We start from the raw sequence: 22,064 nt of genomic DNA on the forward strand, positions 1-22,064 counted from the left end.
GTCATCAAGCCTGGCCATGATTGGTGCCAGTTGGTGCGGGTGACATGCAGATAATTTAAATACGGGTGATTATTTGTCCTTTGGGCGTTAACCTGGAATGTGGCTTCAGATTAATTTCAGCAGTGTATTTATACAGTGCCATAAATAAATGTATCCATAATGGACATTTTTGTAGTGACAAAGAAAAAGTCAAACCGGAGGGAATGTATCTCTACAGCTTGCGGTAAAAGTAGCCTGCAAACAGTTCAGTGTGTAACCACAACCTGGCCGTCTCCCTCAGATCTTTTCCTCGTTTTTTTCCCCCTCTCTCTTCAGCCCCATACCTGTGAAGCTCCTGCCAATTCCGAAACACCTTCAGACAATACACTCGCCCAGTTGGTGTGTTGTCTTCAGGGCATTCACCTGCTTGACAGTCACACAGGGAGGGGAATAACAACAGGATGGGAGGAATGATGGAGGGAGGCAATACGCTACTGACTCCTCAACAATGATCAAGACAGTGGGTCGAGGTGATCACAGTAGGCCTAGGAGTGCGGTCAGCACATATGTTGGTCAGGAACACATCATCGAGCAGACAAGTTTATTATTAGCCAATACTTCCAGCAGCCGCAGTCAATATAGATGAGAAAATATGGCAAAATGATGCAGTGTGTGTTTGCCTTGATTTGCTTTGGATGAGGAATCCAATAAAGATGATGAAGAAGCCTTATCGCTGCCCCTCACAAGCCTGGGTGGGGCCCTGCACAGTTACTGAATGTGGTGTACGGGAAGTGATTACTGTCATTAAGTCAACAGGAAATGTTGCATCTCCTCGATCGCAGCAGCTGGGAACAATAATGCTCGCGACATCGCGCCATTATTGACTGCACGAGTTGCACTGGATAAAAGTAATAATGCTCGCTATTCCCACTTTCCAACTTTAGCGTCTCACCGGCAAGCAGAGGCAGCAAATGAGATTTAGAATGCAGGAAACAGCGTAGGCTTGTGATTGACTGGAGGATAACTTGATGTAGTCCACATGATGTTGATCTCTTACCCCGTCAGATCTTCCATTTATTTGTATTCTTCTTTTTTCTGATTTTCCTGAAGGATGAGGACAGGGTAGGTATTTGAATTTAAATAGAAGAATTTACTAAGCTGTTTTTCCCTTTTGCATAGCATTAAAATTCGATAGTGTTTTAGAATAATGGAGCAAAAAGCATGTCGCAACGAGAGTACGAAGAGGGATGTCTCTGAATTAATATTAATAAATTATGTTCAGGTGGCACGGTGGCCGACTGGTTAGGACATCTACCTCACAGTTCTGAGGACCAGGGTTCAAATACCGGCCTCGCCTGTGTGGAATTTGCATGTTCTCCCCGTGCCTGTGTGTTTTTTCTCCAGGTATTCCGGTTTTCTTCCACATCCCAAAAACATGCATGGTAGGTTGATTGAAGACTCTAAATTGCCCGTAGGTGTGAATGTGAGTGCGAATGATTGTTTGTTTCTATGTGTCCTGTGATTGGCTGGCGACCAGTTCGCTGGGATAGGCTATAGCTGGGATAGGCTCCAGCACGCCAGCGACCCTAGTGAGGATAAGCGGTGCAGAAAATGAATGGATGGAAATTATGTTCATACCTGTATTGCTGTTTGGTGACCTTTGCAGCCTACTGGACAAAATAAATCCATTTCTAAAAATTTGTTTAAGGAACTAGAACAATAACTTAGTGTTCTTAGCTTCTTGGTCTTTATTTATACTTAAGTTTAAGAAAAAGTATGCTCTGCCTGCTCTGAGTCTCTTGAGCCCAGACGCTATTGAGATTCTTTTACCTTTTTGTAGCATCTTAGAAGGGAGCCTTGATCTTCCTTCTTCCGTGGCCCTCGTGTTCTTCTCTCCTACGCAGGTAGCTTCCCCTAATTCTTTTCTGGCACCATACCCTCACCTGAGGTAAAATACACAGTCCGCAAATAAGTTCTACACAAAAAAACACCCCTGGTGCATTCTAAGGATTACACACCATGTGAGTCTCTTATCTAGGAAGTTGATGCCTGAAGTCGATGTTTGGCAGCAATGATCATGTTATTTGTACTACCTGCACTGAAGAAGTGCATCCTACAGATTTCGAAAGAGTATATCGATCTAGATTTTTTGAATTGATTGATGGTATGCTTTCAGGGATGTTCTCATTACATTTTGGTTGGAATCCATCATTGACTGCCATTAAAACCCAATAACTACCATTTATAAAGAGAGAAAAAAAAATCAAATGTGGCATCATGGTAAACTAGCGGTTAGAATGTCTGTGTCACCGTCGAGCGGTACCAGATTGTTATCATGGCTCAGGCAAACCTTTGTGGAGTTTGGCTGTTCCCCTAGTACTCCTTTTCTCCAGGCTTCCTCCCGCATTCCAAAAACATGCATGCTAGGTTAATAGAAGACTCTAAGTTGACAATCGGTGTGAACATGAGTGTGAATTGTTGTTTGTTTTAATGTGCCCTGCGATTGCCTAGTGACCATAACCCTGACGAAGACCAGCGCTGTATGGATGGATGGATAAATAAAATGCAAGTGTATGCAGGGTTAGAAGATGTACTGGTAAATCAAGATTCATCCTGACTGCGTTTAGGATCACCCTAATCCAAACTTTGTTCAGGTTGGTTTAAGAAGAAAAACAAAAAAAAATGTATAACTAACTCAGAAAATTATTATAGTACATTGCAAGTTGTTGTATTTAATTTTAGTAATTGGGGAAAAAAATATATATAAAATGGCCTGTGGCCAGCATTTTGCCTGCGGCTCATCTGTTAGATGTTGTTAGTTATAGTGACTGTGGTTGTGTGTGGTTCCATTTGTTGTGTTTCTCTTTGTGCCAGTGTGGGGCATTTTTCAGCTCTTTGTGCTCGTTGAGTTGACCGACACGTACGAGAATATCCCATACATTTTAACATACTCTATCCTTATATTTAATTCAACTCTTTAATTGTCATTATTAGCCTACCTTTCTTCGCTGGTAGGCAAATAAATCACATGATTCATCTACCTTATAGTGAGGTGTGTGGTACCCAGTTTGACAAACGAACAGTCATGTGGTGATGACTTTTTAAAAGGTTTTGGAAAACAATTTCTTATTGGCATCAAGGAAGACATTTTCTTTTCCAGGCATGCTTGTATGGCAAGATTCTCTTGTTTCAGGACAGATAGTGCTGTTTTGCCTGATTAGAAAAATAATGGGAAAAGATCGCAACATGCTACGGCTCTCCTCAAGTCTTGTGAAATGAGCCTAACCAAATCTAAAACAAAATAAATAAAATTAAAACAAAATCAGCCAAAAAGCGGATCATTGTTTTTGCTTTGCTTTTTACTAGTCAGACACCGCAAAGACGCTGTAAAATCTTGAAGAAAAAAAATTCCCTCTCGATATCTGTTTGTCTCACCCCTCTCTTCCAAAGTTTTCCTCTCTCTGGCTGGGCGGGCACAGGTTTCCAAACAAACTCGCTGAAACATGTTGTCTGTCAGTCCGTCCGTCCAGCCCTCCTGCTGGGCTCCAAAGCTGCCATCCACTATGGAAGCAGGTGGCGCCGGCGTCCCAGGGAGAGCGGGCCGAGCGCGTAGGCGTCATACAGGCGACGCCAATCCAAAATTCCCAGCTGACCTCCCTGAAACCAAGGCTTCGGCTACGCTTGCCATCGCCTCTCTTTGGAAGTCCTATCTTGCTCTTTGTCTCGCCAGCTGCGTTTCCTTACTCTCGAAATTCATTTTTGCTACCTTTTGTTTCTCGTCGGCATCTGTGTCTTTCTCCACGTGTTTGCTTTGTGCTGTTTATCCAAGTGCGACTAACGGCAGGCTGCGGGCCAGCTCGTCTTCGATTGGACGTTAATGAACGGAGCAGGAGTGGGCCCATCTGATGAAGCCGGCCATGCTATCGACTGATTTTATCTGCTTTTGTGTGTATATGTGTGCGCTTGTGTGTGTGAGAGAGAGAGAGAGACGGGGTGGGGTTGCGACAACAGGTGCATTGAAAAAATACAAATTCTGTTGTGTCATCACAGGTGATTTTCTATCCTGCTCTTCTCGCCTGAGAAGCGCTTTCACACTGAAACGACACTGATGACATCGATCATATTCCATCCTCACGTACTGACTGGTCACCCTCATTGATAAGATCATGAAACGCAGCTTTGTACGTATGTGCGTAAAACCAGTCAGAGAGGCAAACAAGGAAACACCTGTCTCATACAGCCATCAGTCAAACGACTCGCTTGCCGACAACACACTGTCAGTGGAAGTGCCTAACGACAACATCCTGTTCCTTGCTCCCTGTCAAACAGGCCCCGAGCAACTGCAGTAAGGTGTAAGAACACTTTCATTAGGTTAGAATAATACCTGTGTGGAGAGCCTGTATCCACCTAGATTTATACACAGAAAAAGTCGATTTCTTTAAAAATATGAACAAAATATGATACAAAACAGACAAATACAAACAAATAATTAAACAAACATTGCAACATTCTTCTAAATTTTACATATTTACCTCTGGAACCGTTGCATTGTGAGCAGGATTATGCGAAAAGTACTCAACCGATTATCACCAAACCTCAGAGGTGTGTGGCATTAGTCAAGAAAGGACTTATTTTATTGTGGATCTGGAATTTCCATCCATCCATTTTCTGTAGCGCTTGTCCTCATCGTGGGTGAGCTGGAGCCTTTCCCAGCTGGCTTGCAGGCGGGAGACAAGGTAAACTCCGGACTCGTCGCCAAGCAATCGCAAGGCGCATATTAATAGCCATTCACAGTCACATTTACACCTATGGACATTTTAGCTCTTTAATTAACCTAAAATGTTAGCATGTTTTTGGAATTTGGGGTGAATCTGGAGTACCCGGAGAAAAGCCACGCAATCACAGGGAGAACATGGGAACTCCACACACAAAGTCTGGAGCTAGGATTCCAACTCAGAGCCTCTCAACTGTGAGGCAGATGTGCTAGGCTCGAGTGCACCATGCTGTCAGATCTGGGATTTGAAAAGCGCAAACGGCTGTTCAGGATGGTGTGTGTAGTTGTTAAAATAAAATGCTTAGAGGCTGTTCACTAAAAGATGTAAAAATATGTAAATCCCAGCTACCACTAGTCAGATCGCTTCAAATTGGAAGAGCAATAAAATCCAGAATGCTGATATTAAAAAATAATAATCTTATTGCACTTGGCCAGCAAAATGTCACAGTCACGTAACATACATAAATAAAGATCATGTATATCACGTTGTCGATATTTTTTGGCAGATTTGTATAAATATTAGGTCCCCTCTTGAGTTTAGCATACCATACGCTGTTTTGAATAGAGAAGCACATTTCTGCGTCATCAGAATACGGAGATAAACACACACTCATAATGTGACGTCAAGGTATCCTGAGATCAACGATCAACCCCTTCCAAATTACGTGACCCCACCGCTATCTGTCATTATTGCATGGCCTTGGTGGAGGTTGTCGCTCTCCTGAGTGCCCTTCTGGTTGTGAAATGCAATATTCTGCCTGGACAGAGACAATGTTTCGGGTCCAAAAATAACCAAAAGAACAAAGGCAGATAAACAAGTGAGGATTCCAGCACAGGCTAGTGGGCTTTGGCAGGACCAAGTATGTGAGGAAGGGGTAGAGGAGATAGTGGTCCGTCCACACATCTGTCCGCACAGCACGGGGCGGGTTCCAATGACACCAACAGAAACAGGCTTAACCTTCTCTTCTTCCTCCACCACCTGTTCATTATTATGGGTCCCCTCACTGAAATACCCCCCCCCCCACGCCCCCCCCCACGCCCCCCCCCCACCCCCACCTAAGCTCGTCCTCGTTCTGTCTGTCGCTGCTCATTCCAGTTTTGTCTTTTTTACACTAGCGTTACTGCCCTCATCTCGATCGTCCTCTTGCTTTTAAGATCACAGGTGTCAAACTCAAGGCCCAGGGGCCAAATCCGGCCCACCACGTCATTTTATGTGGCCCGCAAAAGCAAATCAGGTGCAACTTCCATGATTCTTGTTAAAATCTGCACCAAAATTTCAAGCATTTTTAACAAACCCCTCTTTTACAGTAACTTGAACAATAGCTGACCAAACTATTATCCTTGAATTGTGATTTCAAAACTAGATATCCATCAATTTGCTGTGTCTATGTAATAATATGAGGAAGGGATGAAACATTTAAATGGTTTCATAGTCATAATGGCCTTCAGAGAGAAACCGTAACTACACTGTGGCCCGCAATAAAAATGAATGACACCCATTTTACATCTTTGCGCTGTGCAGTACAATACACTCCTTTTCGCAATGTACCTTTTTATTGAGGCGATAAGCAAACAGGTTATTATTCTGCTCAATCAAACATCGAAACAGGAATTCACATCTCACTTTAATTTTCAGCTTTAGTTTGTTGACATATTGAATTGGTGTCCACCAATAGCTGGAGAAAATGGAGATCACCATCACTGTGCAAAGTGTCTATTGTCAGTGAAGGTGCGTCACTCTTCAAGCCTCACACATCCCCATCTGCATTGAGACCCTTTTTTTCACCTTCACATTGTCAGTAATTTGATTGTTCTTGCCTATAGCATCAATGGTAGTTGTCCCATTCAAAATTCAATTTGGGGAAAAGACAAGATTTATTGTGAAAAAGTGAGCTTGTATAACCATGGCTCCTCTTTGTTGCCGTGTGCCAACAAGAGCAGAGTATTTCCTGCTAGTACTTCATTTGCCTTTTTGATCATGTATTTAGCCAATCTGGAACATGATCTCGAACATATTGAGGCACTTTCTACCCAGACGGCCGTTACCTTATCTTTGCTTTTTTACATATTCATTTTTGATAAAAGAACATCTGAATTAGATGTTCTTTCATTAAGTAATTAAGTTAAAAAAACAAAACAAAAACCCACAAACTGCACCAACAGACTCTCATATGTTCCCACAGTGAGAGTGATTTGGCATACAGTATGCTGTCATTGTATGTAAAACCGCACATACAGTGTCTTCAATCAGCCAACTGTTATTTTTTAAGGTGATCTCACATTGTGGGCTTTGCAATGCAAATATCTGTCACAGAAACGAGCATGGGTTTCTTTTTAAAACATTTTACAAGTGTGCCAGAGGAGACCTAATGATCAACTGATGGACCTGCACTTTCGAACGCGTGTGTGTGTGTGTGGGTAGTGCGGGTGTCACACAGGCAGGGTGCACCTTAGTTGACTTGCGTTCTGCTCTTTTGCGCCCCGCACAAGCGCAGATATTCTTTTTGACTCTTTAATTGCTTTTGCAAAGTGGGCCCGATGACGATAAGGAGGACGCAGTGACAACATCTCAATTCCTCTCCCCAACTGAACGCTCCCAGTTTCAATTATCCTCGCCGCCCTCGCCCGCTGCCTCCAAATAAATTTCATTTCCCTTAAGCCCGCCGGTTTCAGTATCTGATGGCGTCTCACTCGGTTATCCATGCATGGTATTATCGGGAAGACAGGCCCTTGCTGCTCACTGAGCGGGAAAGGCTCCAGGCCCCTTATTACATACCAAATATCAGGCACCATATTCAAATCCAGAGTATCTGGCTGGGAGGAATACGCCTAAACTGGTCGAGCCTGTTAAGAGCAGCAGTCTATAGAGATAAATGTCCACAGGGAATTTGCTTTGAATGGTAAATTTAGTCATTTTTGTATGCATTTCCATTCGTCCGCAATTTCATTCTGCTAATTTCATGATCGCTGCATTTAATCTTCACATCTACTGTGTATTTTTGTCGATGCAGAACAGAGGGTCGCTGTAATTTGTTGAGACTATGTGTGATAGCATGAAAATGGAGAATACTAAAAGGTCACTTGATAGCGCCTTTCACTACGGTATCGTACTGGGAGCTGTCATGACATCACTGGATTCAAAGGAGAGAATTGGGCCAGTCTCTCCAAACAATGAGATCATTTCAAGCAGCCTTTCCAGGTCTGATTTCCTTTTAAAGAAAAAGAGTAGGACGACATAAAAACAAATAAGACAATGAAAACATCACATCATATCATTTTACTGCCTCCCGAAGCTCGGAGTAATATTCTTTTCGACATAAAAAACTCTGCTTCAGTTAAAGTCAATGCCCTGACAGTTTTCCCACAGAGACAAAGCTTAGAGTAATACAACAATTAGAGAGTGATGAACACATAACAATAAAAGTGTAAACTATTCAAGCTGGTGGAGATAAGGTGGTGTTTAAACGTCTTTTACTGCAGACTGTTCCCACAGTTCAGGGTGTTCAAAGGTCTGTCGTCCATAAAAATCAGCACAGAGTAAAATAAAAATCTGTCATAGACTACTGTTCATTAAGTTCCTTCACAAACCTTTTTCAGTTATATATTCACCGAAAAAATAAAATTTGAAATTCACATGGATTTTACTGTGGATCTAAGCCCAAAAACAGGTTGTTATGATTTCTTTTGATCACATTCTTCTTCTAAATTTGGACCAGATCAAAGGAGTACATCAAAAGCTTTTCAAATCTAAGAATACAAGTAATATATTTGTTGCAATTTAATGTTAACTGAAGGAGTGTGGTTAAAGAGGATGGAGACTAAAGTAAGTATTTTGACCATGAACGGAGCTTGTGTGACAAAACCAGAATATTTAAAAAACAAAATAAAAAAATACAATTTGCAGTTGTACCAGCCAAGGTAACAAGTTCAAGGCTGGCCACTGGGTATTTGCAATTTTATAAATTCTTCAGAATAAAAATGGAAAAATCATGGGCTAAGGTTACCTGGCTGTTTGGCATTCTCTTCAAGGTTGTTAAGCTTGGTATTTGTATTTTTTTAAATTTCATTGAAAAAGTCATTTTCTTGGTACTTTTTTCAAAATATACTATATTAATCATTAATTTTATTTTATACATAATCCAGGACCAACTGATATTAATTTTAAATTTTTTTTTTTTTAAATAGCTTAATTTCACACACATTTAGTAAAAAATACGATAAACATTCCCCTCCAACTGAATTGTACTCTTGCAGCGTGACAACATTCGGTTTTAAAATCAACATGAAAATGGGACAAGAGCTGACCTATAACTACGGTTGGGCATCGTTTGAATTTGAGCAAGTCCAGTTCCGATTCCAGTTCCTCATTTCAATTCCGGTTCCAAATGATTCTCGATTCCGATTCTTCTTGTTCAAAAAAGTTTGTATTGTTTAAATAAGTGGTCTCCAAATTATGAACATCCATTTTCTTAGCCGCCGGGAGCAAAGACTAAAATGAACATTTGACTCAGGGTTCTTTATAACCAGTGTCAATAGTTTGTTTGAACTTGACTTCCTGTTTTAAGCATGTAGCATTTTATTTTGAAGAATACGCACCGTAACTCGGCATTTTGGCACGAAAGACGACTTCACACGACACCGATGAAACCAAAAGTAAAATGAGACGCAATAAAAAGAGTAATGAATGGAATCAAATGCTCTGTAAAATGTTGCTTCCGATCCCGACAGACCGATGACACACAAGGTTAGTGTTTGTGATACTGTGAGATGTTTATGTGAATTTTGTCCCAATTCATTGTGATGTAAAGTTGCTAGTTTGACCTTTTGTGAAGTTTTAGCTCAATGTTAAGCTTGTAATGCGACTGTTTCTACTTTCTTTCCAGTATGGTAAAATAATTTATATTTAAATTTTGTGCCTGTCATCAGCTCATATGTTGGATTGAAAACTAAAATAAACGTCAAGAACCATCAGTGTAAGAGTGCAACTCACCATTTAACTTATTAGCTGCCTCATTGTTGGCATAGACATATTGGATTGTTTCACACTCACTCAATTGACTTAACTGTTCCGCGCGGTGTAGGCTGAGGCTCAGAGTGGGAGGGAGCGCATCAGACCGCTACACATCGCGAAAGCCTCCTTTGCACAATATAATCTTATTCCAATCGTTGCACTGAGGCGACTGGTCATTTATTTTAACAAAGTTAAGAAACACTTGCCGTTGGGCACAAGCACGTCTTCGTACGTGTTCGTCTTCATTGGCTTTCGCCACTTTCTTGTTCGTGGTCAGTGGACTGTAAAACTTCGAAACTGGGAACCCAAATTTTGAAATTTGAACGATTCTAGGAGTTAGTCCCGGTTCCAATCGGTTCTTGATTCTCGATGCCCAGCCCTACTTATAACAGATTTGTTTTTTTACTCCCCTAGTCTACTATAAAAAAAAATGTTTACATTGTTTCTTCTTGTTATTGTTCTTTTTTTTTTATTTTTCTTCTTCTTATTATTATTATTATTATTATTATGAGATTTGTCTTTTTTTTAAGGTACAGTATTTACAACTGTCTCTGATACACAATTTAGAAGATCATACCTTCTATTTGAATGCAGCCATATTTCATTTGATATTTCAAAAGTGACTGACAGGCTTATTCAAACAATTAATAGTGCTAAATATTAACGGTCAGTTTCAGATTTGGGTTTTGCCTGTGAAGACTACATTCATACCAGTTAAAGGTGTAGCCAACATGACAACCTGAGAGCAGTCGATTGGTAAAAAAAAGGTTATTTTTTTAATCTGATACGATACTTTTCGAGGGAAGTCTTCTTGCAACATAGAGTATGTTGTAAAATGCAGTATGCACTACGAGAAGATGGTGGCTAGCTTTTGAGTTATTTTGTACAAAATAATGAGGATATCATACACTGTATCATTATAGAACTGTTAGTCTTAAATTCTTGAATTCGCACTCTACGAATAATGCTTCTATAAGTCGAAACTAACAATGCAAACTGACTGATGGCCATGGCTTGACTGCCCACACAGTACACGTGTGTTTTTGCTGAAGGTGTTTGTAGCGCGCTTTTGTCAACAGTCAAAACAAAAAAATTATATCTTGATCTGTATCCAAAACTCTGAGAAAGAGTCACGGGCAGGTGTAGACACGCAATAACCTTAAAATAAAGTTAACCAGCTGTTCATTTAGTTTGCGCCATTACAGTTATGCCAAGACATTAAATCTGCCCCAATTCAAAAGTGAGTTGGCCTAAATTGGCTAAATTCTGATTTTTAATTTGTTTGAACTTCCTTACAGTTTTATGTTTTTGATAACACTGACTGGTGGGTTCGTCTGCTACAGAATGCTTGGGAAAACTTTTATGTATGGACTTTATGCAACTTTGCAAGTCTATCAATGTGTTTGTTCACTGTGTTATTGCAGTTATGCGCAAGACATGATGTCAACACCAGAGGAGATAATGATGTAATACGAGGAACAGGAGAGCTTTTCCTTGGTTTCTGTTTCAAAGTAATGCAGTGACAGAGGGACCGTCTCTCATTATCAATTTCATAGGATTTGTCATTGAACTATACTTCACTGTAGTTTAAGGCCTATAACAGCGATGCAGCTGAAGGCAATTGAACTGGACAATTGCAAACAAATTACAGTCGCACACCTGGTGATTGACCCTCGCACACATACTAACTCGCTTCAATGGAAAAACCAAAGGTCTTCATGTCGGAAAATATCATTTTGAGGCACCATATACACATTTATTGTTGTAAAAGATCATGTGATACATGTGGCTGTTGCATATGTGCTGTTGCAACACTGTTCACCTGCGATTCAGATTTCGAAACGCTGAAAAACTAGTGGCCGACAAGTCACCCACTCATGAAAAGTAGTTGCAGAACCTAGCAGACCGATTAGGTTGACATAGCAGCACACAGAGGTTAAAATCTGATTAGACACGAACAGTACATTCACATAAACGCACTGGAAAAAGTGCGACCAAGAAAGATTCAACAAAATGAAGAGACACTGTAGTGTTGGGAATAATTCAATACAATTTAATTGAAAAAAGTATTTAATTTTAATTTAATTTAGGTTTTAAATGTAGGTCAGTGCTTCCGCAAGTATTTAGGCCAGCAGAGGAGTTCTTGCTGGCCCTGACGCTCACCACTGGTCCGACTCTGTACCTTGAAAAGTATTCCATGTGGCAAAAAGAGAGTGTGACAGCTCGCATAATGTAAGTTGCATGAGTCTCCTCCCGCTCCTCCTCTCTCTTATTTGGGACCTAATTCAATTTGTGTCAGACTAAGTCTTGCACGCTGATGCCGCTTCCATTACAACGCACTGCCAAACATAAGCATTCATTAATTAGCGGCCTCGTTGTCTTTTAATTATGCATGTGGCTTATTAGTCACCTCCGCCATGCACCCAAGTCTTCTTTGCTCCGCTCCCCTCCACTTCCTTCCTGTGCTGCGCTTCGCATGGGACCTTTAAACCTCCACCTGCACATTATGGCGCTAATAAAGCTGCTATCAGCCCGTGAAGAAGACAACAAACAGGCGTCAGAGCGGCGGAATGGGAGGGACTGCCAAAAAGGCCAGCGAAGGCTTCTGATATGTCAGCAGCAGAAATTAGCAAACTGCACTCCTGACTGCGACACAGCCAGGCGGGAGGAAAGAAAAAAAACCCATCTCTTTTCCGTGTCTCCCCTCCCTCCTGCTTCCTCCATTTCTACAAAGCTCAAGTATGGAGACGAGCGAAAGGGAGACGAGCGTCAGCCGGTGAATTTTTACAGCTCTCCAAAATCATTATTGGCAATTAGCGTTCGTCAGGGAAGACAGCAGCTGCTTGTAATTACAGGTAGCCCCTCATTACTTCTCTGTGTAGGGGCCAGGAGGGAGGCGAGGGGGAGGGAGAAAACATGCTCCGGAGCCAGTGTTTGTATTTATTTATATATTTCTCCCCCTCACCGTCATGTTGAGCCACAGAATGTATACAGGCCATAGAGGAGGAGGCTTCAGCAGGTGCAGCTCGAAAGTGGAGAGGAGGAAACTCGTAGTAAACAACCAGCACCTTCATACAAACATTGTATGTTTGCACTCCCCCCCCCGGGAGCAATAAGAAACCGTTTTACAGGAACATATTTCATCAGAACACAGCACAAATGACTGCTATTCGGCGTATTTAGCAGAAGCATAGATCTAGGTTTTACTCATAACTTTCGTGTCTGTGAACTAATGGCTCTCTCTAACTGTTTTTTTTTTATGAGGCATATAAGCTTCTCCCAGCTTGTGTATCAAGGTAAGATAACGTTTCCACAAACTCATCATTTATATTTTTCGTTGAAATCAGCATGGATTAATGGCGACTACAGCTTGACTTGGTTCACTAGTATGATACTAACCTTTATTGTCAGTTATCTTCCTCACAGTTCTAAAGTTGTGGTTCAAATCTCGGCTCGGCTGTTGACAGTTGGTTCATTGAAACTACGTAACGGGGCGGCTTTGCTTTTAAGTGCGTCCTGTCCTCATCTCCATTGCAAAGTGAAATGAGGTGTAGTCTCAAGGCCTTTTCACACTTGGTTTTCTTGTTGTTCACGTGGGCCAGCACACAAGGACGACAGCGCCCTGGTGCAAGCTTGCCCATATTTGGAAGTGCTTGTGTAACAGCCTACTAGGAAGCAACATTGAGGCTTTTCCCGCTGGTTGGTCTATTGCTGTTAGCACTCTGAAATCACTCCACCAGCCCCTCTCCTATTGGATGCGCCTTCTGATGTCACCTTGATGCCTTTCTCAAATTGTGTTTTTCTCACTTTTCACATAAAGACATATTTTGACTGACAGTCGAAGTTGCTGTGCAGAAGACCAAAACGCCTATGAAGCCCGCCGCCTCATCGGCAGCTTCTGCACACTCAGCCACCGTCACTGCACCACGAGTGCCACCATTTGCGAGGAAGTTTCTTGCACATGCTCGCATCTGTACGGAAGTGTATTGCTGCCACACCAAAATAAAAATAGGTTCACGTTATAACGTGATAGGTTTCGTGTTATAACGTGATATGGTTCATGTTATATAATGTGATAAATTACACTTTATAACATCAATAATTTCATGTTATAACGTGAAAAGTTTCATATTATAACACGAATCACGTTATAACGTAGAAAGTAATCACGTTAAAACATAATAAATGTGAACCCCCCTCGCCCCCGCACACACACACACACAAAAAGCAATTTCTTACGGTTTGGGTCTCTGGCGGAGTCCTTTTAGCATCTTATATATCAAAGTTATATAAATACGCTGTTTGAGTGTTTAAAAAGATTTAAGACTGAAAAAGAAGATACACATGTTCATAGGGCTTCGCCAAATTGGCTTCGCCAGCGACCTGAACCGGAAGTTATTGCTTCGAAACGGTGTGTGTCTGCAGAATGGATATCTCGGCTCATTTAAACGATTTGATTAAGTTCTATTTCATGCTTGGGTTGAGACATGGTGAGATTTTACAGTTATTGAGCTCAGTGGACGGCCTTGTAATAAGTATGCATACTCTCAGACGTAATTTAAAGTGCATGGGACTGTACAGGAGGAGGAATCAGTCCGACCCCCTGGAGGTAGCGTAATTTCTAATGGATCAGCTGGAGAGGCACGGAAGGCTCCATGGCTACAAACTACACCATCTCCACTGCATCCAAGCTGCGTATGTTGTGACCCAGAGTACCGTTAGACTCCCATGATGTTGCGCAAAGGTGGAGAAACCGCTTGACCCGATGTACGTACGTTAACCCTGGGCGTAATTTTATGTGGCATGTTGACTCGTACGACAAACTGAAGCCTTTTGGTCTTTACAGCAAAGGAGTGATTGATGGCTTTTCAAGGTTCATTGTTTGGCTCCATGTCTATTCAACAAACAGCAACCCCAAGATCATCGCTGGTTATTTCATCTCCGAAGTTGAGAAGAAGATACCTGCCAGAATTTGCGCAGATTTGGGGACAGAAAATTTGTCATATTGACTCAAAATAGAAAGCATTTATTATTTGTTGTTCTCACAGGTAATGTATTTTTCTTCCGCAGGAAGAGCTGCAGCAAGTTGCTCATTTGTGGAATACCCACATTATCTGCAACAGCAAAAAGGCTGTAGCTCCAAGTGGACGTCCAATTTTGTTGTACACCATCCCTCATCTCTTTGGTGGTCAAGATAAACTAAAACAGGTCTCTCATGAGGCAGTGGAGGCCTCTAAACAAGAATGCCAACAGAGAGGACCATATCCTTGTGATGAGACTGTATTCAACTTGTGCTGCCTTATAATGACAGAAAATTTCTTACACTCACCCACCACAGCAGCTGAGCTGAGGCCATAGAGCTGTATCTCTTCCTGAGAGCAGACATACCGTATTTTCACGACCATAGAGCTTTAAAGGGGTATTAAAAGGCGCAGTCTCAGTTACGGGGTCTATTTCTGTATTTAACACATACATAAGGCGCACCGTATTATTGGGCGCAGGCAGGGTAAAACATACGCTATCTTAAAACATACGGTAGCATGCATGCACGCTAAAACAATGTTTTTAAAAAGGCAGCGTGAGCAAAACTGAGTTTGGTTGTACTTTATTTAAGTATTTAACAATGTACTCACATTTTATTTTGATCAATCCTCATCCACAAATCCATCAAAGTCCTCATGTTCGGTATCCGAAATGAACAGCTGGGCAAGTTCTCAATCAAACACGCTAGGTTCGAGTCAGTCTCGTTGCCGTGCGGCTCCTCAGAAATGATGCCGGCTTTTACAAAAGCTCGAACAACAGTGCAAACAGACGTTAGCCCAAGCATCCGCAATCCATTCACATATTGTGGCGTAACTCGCCCGGCGCTGCCTCCTCGTCTTAGTAAAGCTGTGTTCGCCATCTGTCATCCATCGCTCCCACGCCGCTCGCAACTTCACTGTGAACGCCCTGTTTACACCGATGTCCAGCGGTTGGAGTTCATTAATCCATTGCTCGAGTTGGTCTTCCAACTCGGGCCACTTTGCCTTGTTTCCGCATTTTGTTTTTCTTCTTTTTCCGCGGAAACTCCGTTTCGTCTTCTTGACTTGGCGAAGCTCGTTTTCCTGCTTCCTCCACTTTCGAACCATGGATTCGTTGATCTTGAATTCTCTCGCGGCTGCTCGATTCCCATCTGTGCTTCGTAAGCGTGTCTCTTTTTGACTGCGGTCAAGCCAGCCTCCACTCGTAAAGTAGCAGTCAAACCAGCCGCCCCTAATTTTGTTCATACTAGGCATTACGGAAATAGGTCGCCAAGTCGCGGCGAAAGCCACATTCAAAATAAAAGCTTCCCAATAATACGGATGTCAGTGCTCTTCGGTTAAGGAATGCAACCAGCAAAGTTAATTAGAATTTTGAGATACAATAAAAAATGTAGTTTATTTGATATCTTAGGAAAATAAATAGTAAATGGACTGCACTTATAAAGCACTTTATCTACATCATCACAGTGCCAAAAGCCTCACATTCACACACGCATTCATAAACCAATGGTCGACTGCTGCCATGCGAGGCGCTGCCAGGCCCACTGAGAGCAAATTAGGGTTCAGTGTCTTGCCCAAGGACACTTTAACATGCGGACAGTCGTAGCAGGGATTCAAATCTATTCTACCTACTGAGCCAAAGCCACCCCAACATAATCCCATTGGTATCGCAAGACAAGTCCATCTGTGTGACAGCCCACCAAGGACTCCACTAAAAGAGGTTTGATGAAGATCTGTTATTTTATTTCAAAATAAAAGTCTAAAAAACTAATTTAAAAAACTAATAAACTACATTTTTTCATGCATCTCAAGATTCAAATTAACCTTGCTGGTTGCATTCCTTAACCGAAGAGCATTGATGTCCGTATTTTTGGGAAGCTTTTATTTTGAAGGTGGCTTTCGCCACAAGTTGGCGACTTATTACCGTAATGCCTAGTATGAACAAAATTAGGGGAGGCTGGCTTATTTGCTCCTTTACGAGTGGAGGCTGGCTTGACCGGTGCTATATACCTACTGGGGGCGTGCCTTTAGCGTCCTCCTTCACGCGCACCCTTCCCCCTTTACGTCCGCATGCTGTCCTCAGCCATGTCCGCTTTTCCTCTGTATAAGCAGCGTGTCGACAGGAAATGCTCCCAGTCAGTCAAGCGGAGCGCTCATCACACAACATTTATAGATTTTGGAACTCGGTGCAAACATAAGGCGCGCAGCATTATAAGGCACCCCGTCCATTTTGGAGAAAACTTAAGACTTTTAAGTGCACTTTATGGTCGTGAAAATATGGTACTTAAAAACCTATACATTTCTATTTTTGAGGTTAATCACTACAATTGTATTTTTTTCTGTTCATTTTTACTTCCTGTCCTTTAGTTCTGAGCAAAAATAGTGTCTGCGGCTTTACCAATATTTTGCTACATCTGCCCGGCCCCTGAAATCAACAATTAATCCAGCATGGCAATTATACAGTGCTACACCATGTGTCCTTCTCATAAACATAAGAGGTCCTTGTCTGCCAGAAGTCTGAGCCTGCTGATCCACCAAGAAAAAAATAAAACATGAAGACTGTGGGCCTGTTGTTTGGTTCCGGTTTGTCTGGGAAGAGAGACTATGTCGAGAATGACCTTGAAACTACAATATAATCTGATACAGTGTATCAAATCGTGACGTTTATATTTTAATTCTACACTGTCCACTCTATTGTTGTGGTATGATGATGCCATGGTGATCCCAAATGAGTTCTGTCTCAGACATTTTAAATTATTGGATGTCTAACAAATCATCCATCCATCCATTTTCTGTACCGCTTACCCTCACAAGGGTCGCAGGCTTGCTGGAGCCTATCCCAGCTGACTCTGGGCAAGAGGCGGGGTACACCCAGAACTGGTCGCCAGCCAATCGCAGGGCACATATAGACAAATCATCTTTTTTCTGAAATTGTAATAGCCCTAGATTGAGAGGCGGTTATCACAGAGAGGTTCATCTGCTATAAGAGGAATTTATCTGAATGGAGCAACAGATGTATTAACATTTATGACATGATAATGAAGGATGAACAGGAATACAACATGTCAAGTTATTTCAAAACGTGGCGGTGTGTTGGTGAGATCATGTTTACATGTGACTTGTACTTAACGAGAAAGGGCACCCAATCCTCAATTATTTATTTTTCATTGATACCACAGGCTGTGATTGGCTGACAACCAGTTCAGGGTGTACTCCGCCTCTCGCCCGAAGTCAGCTGAGATAGGCACCAGCACACCTGCGACCTTAGTGAGGATAAGCTGCTAAGAGAATGGATGGATGAATGATACCACAGGCATTTTTCAACTCTGATGTCTTCAATGCGGGTCGATTTGAAAGTCTTTATTTTTATATTTATTTTTTTTATTAGGAAAGTTATAGCCTCTTACTGACAACTTTTTGTGAACTGCTAAAAGGAAAAAGCCAAATTATTTAACAAATGACTAGAGATTAGAAAAGTACAAATTTTTGAGATAAGGTTACTGTACTTGTTTTTCAACATTTCTCATTACAAATAAAATAAAGCAAGAATTAATCTTCAGTTCCCCATTTGCAGCTGTGTATTTATTTCCAATTACATTTGGATTTTGGTCACAACATGCAGAACAGGAATAACAAATTGCGTCTCCACAAAACAGTGTAACACCAGACTGTTGGTGAGGTTTAACTTCAACATGACAAAATTATCACCTTATACTTATTGCTCTATGGTAATCAACAGGTAACAACTTTAAAAGGAACAGGTATGTTCTGTATAAACACGGCAGACAGTTTTGTTTATTTGTAAAAATTTTGTAAAGTCAGTAATTGACTGCATCCTTAAACTGTCTCATCATCTCCTCCGGAAGGTGGACTCTGTGAAGTTTTATGGTGGTGACACATTCTAGATCAAATGGAGCTGTAGAATCACTTGCTTGATCACTTGTATATGCTGTGTCTGGAGTGTTGAATGTTGCTGTGCTTAATGCGGTAAGAGTGACTGATGGGATGGCCAGCTCATCTACTTCAAACTGCAGGATGGGTTGATGTATCAAAGTGTCATCCAACTGACTTGCCATGGGTTCTCCAAGGAAAGGGCCGATCATCACCTCAGATGTGTCAGAAATTACATCTGCAAGTCCTTCAAATCAGCCGACTGAATGACGATGGTTTGAAGATTATCTTCATGTGTCTCTCTCAGCTGTACATCAATATTTGCATCAGAGCTTTCCGCAAAAGAGTCTATCAGACTATTAGTGCAAAGGTAAAATCTTAACACTCCCATTCTTAGTACTTTGTAGAGGTCTCCAATTGTGATATCTTCATCAAGTACAGCTTCCTCTTGATAATCTAATATGTCACAACTGAATGCTTTACATCTTCCAAATCTACCTTTTTCATTTGGAAAGAAAATGTCTTTAGTGTACTATAATATGTAAGCTTTTTTGGACTCTTTGGACACATCAAGCATCCTCGTTCCCCCCTCCTTTGCGTTTCCTTATTTGTTTACCTTCATTAATCGACCCCAACTCAACTTTTCTGGTCAGCTTTTCAGCCCATTTGTTGTTTTTTGTGTAGGTTCTTTTCCGCTTTGCTGTTGTAGTCTCCTCATGATAACTTTCATTATCCTCATTCCCAACACCCATATTTTTCTTTAGTTTTTAAAGCAGTGAATTTTTTTTTGGGATTCTCTTGTTCATTTATTTCCAACTTTGTTTTCCAAACAGAAGCATCTTGCTGCTATGCGATCTCCATATGTAGCCAGCCAGACTGTTGTCATCTATGAAGGCAATGTCTGTGGCATCAATCTATCAAAACAGAAACAAATGTATGTACAATTCATTGACATAGGCACACTTAAATTATGTAGACTGATACCATTGTGCGGCACGGTGCCCGACTGGTTAGAGCGTCAGCCTCACAGTTCTGAGGACCCGGGTTCAATCCCCAGCCCCGCCTGTGTGGAGTTTGCATGTTCTCCCCTTGCCTGCGTGGGTTTTCTCCGGGCACTCCGGTTTCCTCCCAAAAAACATGCATTAATTGGAGACTCTAAATTGCCCGTAGGTGTGACCGTGAATGGTTGTCTGTTTGTATGTGCCCTGCGATTGGCTGGCAACCAGTTCAGGGTGTACCCCGCCTCCTGCCTGATGACAGCTGGGATAGGCTCCAGCACGCCCACGACCCTTGTGAGGAGAAGCGGCTCAGAAAATGGATGGATGGATGGATGGATGGATGATGCCATTGTGTAATGCAATTGTGTGGCAATCTAAAAATGTTACAAGTCATATAAAACACCTGGAGTGGGGATCAGCAGTTGCCCGACGATACGATTCTATCACGATACTTGAGTCACAATTTGATTTTTGTGATATGCTTGTATATTTTGCAATATCCATCCATCCATTTTCTGAGCCGCTTCTCCTCACTCGGGTCGCGGGCGTGCTGGAGCCTATCCCAGCTATCACGGGGCAGGAGGCGGGGTACACCCTGAACTGGTTGTCAGCCAATCGCAAGGCACAAATAAACAACTATTCGCACTCACATTCACTCCTACGGGCAATTTAGAGTCATCAATTAACCTACCATGCATGTTTTGGGAATGTGGGAGGAAACCGGAGTGCCCGGTGAAAACCCACGCAGGCACGGGGAGAACATGCAAACTCCACACAGGCGGGGCCAGGGATTGAACCCCGGTCCTCAGAACTGTGAGGCAGACGCTCTAACCAGTCGTCCACCATGCCACCTCATTTTGCAATATATCATTTCTATTTAAATTTTTCATCCAATTTATTTTTCTTTCATTAACAGAGGGGTGCCAACGACTTTATCTGTCAGTATATATACTGATTATGTACAGATAGATAGATCGATCGATATAGACTACATGCATTATAGGCTAATATTATATAATTATATGGCTGTCTTTAATTGATATAATATTGTCACACAAAATTCTCTGCTGGATGTTATCCTGAATGGATCCCCCTCCCCCAACTGAGCTGTGAGTGGTCCTCGTAGGTCCCTGGGTGAAAACAATTTCCCTATTGTTGCAGAGTCGAATCCCACTTTTACAAAATTTAAGAACAAGAAAAGGTATTGCTTAAAAATAGCCTTTGAAAACATGTTACATTTTTAAACTTAACTATAGTATGCTTTCTTTCATGCTGTGGTGATAGTCACATTCCCAAGACGCCGTTTCAAATGAGTTTGACATACCACCTAAAGCATATTGCTAGCCATGACCTCCACTAGCCAGAGGTTGAGCTGCCCTGTATTTCTTAACGTAGTAAATTAGAGCGTTAGGGTTAGTTAATAAAGGGTCAGTTGGATCTGCTTCTCGCCCCATACCTAGAATGTTTTGTAACTCAGTATACGCCTCTGATCAGTACAAAAAACAATCATAATACAATTCCATTGCCGTTATACCCTTAGCCATAGCGTTTCTGATTCATTCGTAATGTTTTCCAACCTGGGATGCGCATGAAATAGCTCACTGTACAGGTGGTTACGTGATCTGTTTACGACAGTTCCGTTCCAACGGCGACGACGTAACCTTAATTTGTCTATCACTCACACGAGGTAGTAAAGTAATTACAGTAAATATTTTGACGAAAAACACTTCTAGGCCATAGGAACAAAACGAAAAACCGTAGTGTTATTGTGCCACGTTACGACACTGTATTCGTACGCAAACTAATTCATTGAGCGTCATTCGGCACTGTCGTAAACCGAGGACTCAGTGTTATTTTTAGCTGACTGCGAGTCCGCGACCCACTTTTGGTTCTTGACCCAACCACCAGTTGAGAAACCATGCCCTAGACTCGAGGATGCCTACTACAGCAGACAAACCATGAATTTGCAAACATACTACAATTAATTTCACACCGGAGTTTCCTTCAGCTAACTTGTGGTAACATGAGTTGCCTAGCTAACATACAAGAGTGAAAAACAATAGGGTACTAAGAATAAACGTACATGCTCTTGCTCCATCCATAAGAGGCAATCTTCAGGTACACCACAACTTCGTAAAAAGCTCAGCAAATCCATATTTTGCGCAAGACTCAATGGTAGAGGCCACCTTTAGCTGTGTCTTCCTGTGTCCTTAACGCCACCTTGGAAGGATGTGAGTGACCACAGGTTCGCAACAACTTGACGTGCTGTGCGAGGGCAACTTTTTCACGTTATAACGTAGAACTTATTATGTTTTAACGTGAGATGTTTCATGTTATAATGTGATAAATTACACATTATAAGGTGAAACAAATTACGTTATAACATGAAA

At 41.7% G+C, this 22,064-nt stretch overlaps 2 long non-coding RNA genes across 2 annotated transcripts in view; one reads left to right on the plus strand and one right to left on the minus strand.

The window, feature by feature from the left end:
* Positions 1 to 22,064, plus strand: part of LOC133413251 (uncharacterized) — a 114,091-nt gene that overhangs the window by 77,304 nt on the left and 14,723 nt on the right. The window lies entirely within an intron of this gene.
* On the minus strand, positions 982 to 15,975 carry LOC133413082 (uncharacterized). The gene is made up of 3 exons (XR_009769826.1): positions 15,398 to 15,975; positions 1,810 to 1,922; positions 982 to 1,083 (listed from the first exon to the last, which is right to left on the minus strand). It is a non-coding gene; the product is annotated as an uncharacterized LOC133413082 (long non-coding RNA).

The sequence above is a fragment of the Phycodurus eques genome, chromosome 14, assembly GCF_024500275.1.
Source record: "Phycodurus eques isolate BA_2022a chromosome 14, UOR_Pequ_1.1, whole genome shotgun sequence".
Taxonomy (NCBI): Eukaryota; Metazoa; Chordata; class Actinopteri; order Syngnathiformes; family Syngnathidae; genus Phycodurus; species Phycodurus eques.